This window comes from Geospiza fortis, unplaced genomic scaffold (genome assembly GCF_000277835.1).
Source record: "Geospiza fortis unplaced genomic scaffold, GeoFor_1.0 scaffold26, whole genome shotgun sequence".
Taxonomy (NCBI): domain Eukaryota; kingdom Metazoa; phylum Chordata; class Aves; order Passeriformes; family Thraupidae; genus Geospiza; species Geospiza fortis.
Window position 1 is genome coordinate 1622799 of NW_005054425.1, and position 1631 is coordinate 1624429.

A 1631-nucleotide genomic window follows, 5' to 3' on the forward strand; every position below is an offset into this window, starting at 1 on the left:
CCCTGACCCTGTGGATGGCAGACAGAGCGCCCCAGGGCTGTGCCCAGCACCCTGAGGACAGAGTAGCTTCCTGAGATCCTTCCCTGTGGGGATCAGGGCTGCCCTGGCACTGCAGATGGCAGACAGAGCGCCCCAGTGCTGTGCCCAGCACCAGGATGGGCTGCTCCCCTCCCCCCTTCCCCTCCCCCTCCAGGAGACAGTCACATCCCGTGCCTTGGGGTGGAATTGATTGCCTTATCTCTCCCTGCACGCCTCTAACAGCTGAGCAGAGCCAGGCCAGCACCAGCCAAAGCTGGCAGGAGCCAGGGCCCCCCAGGACCACACCAGAGGGCTCCAAGGCACAGCAGCAGGGAGGGCATGGTGGGCAGCAGGGGATGGAGGACAGCGGGGCATGGAGGGAAGCAGGGCATGGAGGGCAGCAGGTACCAGGGCTGCACCCTCCCTCTGCCCGCTGGAGCCCCTGGACACTGGCACAAATTGGGTTTACACCACCTTTCCACTGGACCCAAACCCACCCCAGAAGAGCTGATGTGGAAAAGCTCCAGCTTCACTTCCTCAGTGAGTGACCCCAGCTGGCAGCAGACACTCTGGGCTCACAGAAGGCATCCCAGCAGGCAGAGAGCCCCAGCCATGGGGCACCAGAGGTGCCAGCACCCTGGCAGGGCTGGAGCCCAGCTGATCCCACCACCAGGCCTCTGCCAGCTCAGCCTCTTGGCTGGAGCACCCCGAGGGTGTGTGAGGATGAGGAGAAGGTGACTCTGAGGAGGAGCTGGGAGTCCATCCCCAAGGGTGTATGAAGATGAAGGGAGGGGGACTCTGAGGAGATGACAGATGAAGATGAGGGCAGGGGGACTCTGAGGAAGAGCTGGGAGTCCCTCCCCGAGGGTATATGAGGATGAGGGTCCCTCCCTGAGGCACCAGCCACACACGGGCTCTGGTGAGGGCCACAGAGCATCGCAGCGGGGCGGCCGCGAGAGCAGCAGAGCACTGGAGGTTGCAGAGTTTAAATAAACTTGAAATACGACTCAACTTCCTTCCCCAATTTCACAAGCTCCGTTTCCTGCGTCTCCTCGGAGCATCGTAGCGGGGCGGCCGCGAGAGCAGCAGAGCACTGGAGGTTGCAGAGTTTAAATAAACTTGAAATACGACTCAACTTCCTTCCCCAATTTCACAAGCTCCGTTTCCTGCGTCTCCTCGGCAGGCCAGGCATGCTCAGTGCCATGGCAGCTCTGGCACAGGGGATGCTGCTCTCTCTCAGAGCAGCCGGTCTGGAGGTGCCCTGAGGGAGCAGCTCTGCAGCCAGCCAGGCCACTCAGGCCTGTAGCCAAGCAGTTTAATGGCTTGGGGGTCAATAGATGCCATCAGCCCTGCCTGACACTGCAGAACCACTGGGCTGAGTTCTGCTTCCTGCAAGCAGCACAGTCAGTCCCATAGCCTGGCGCCCTGTGGCTGCAGGAGCTGGCAGCACCTGGAGGGGACTGTGGGGACAGGGGCTGCTGAGGGGCACCAGGCCCAAATTCCTGTGCCAAGCCTCAAACCAAACCTCCTGGACAGAGGGCAGGAGTGGGGAGCTGCTGCACCGGCTGCATTGCAGGCACCCATTTGAAGGTCACCTACAAGGAGGAAGCAGC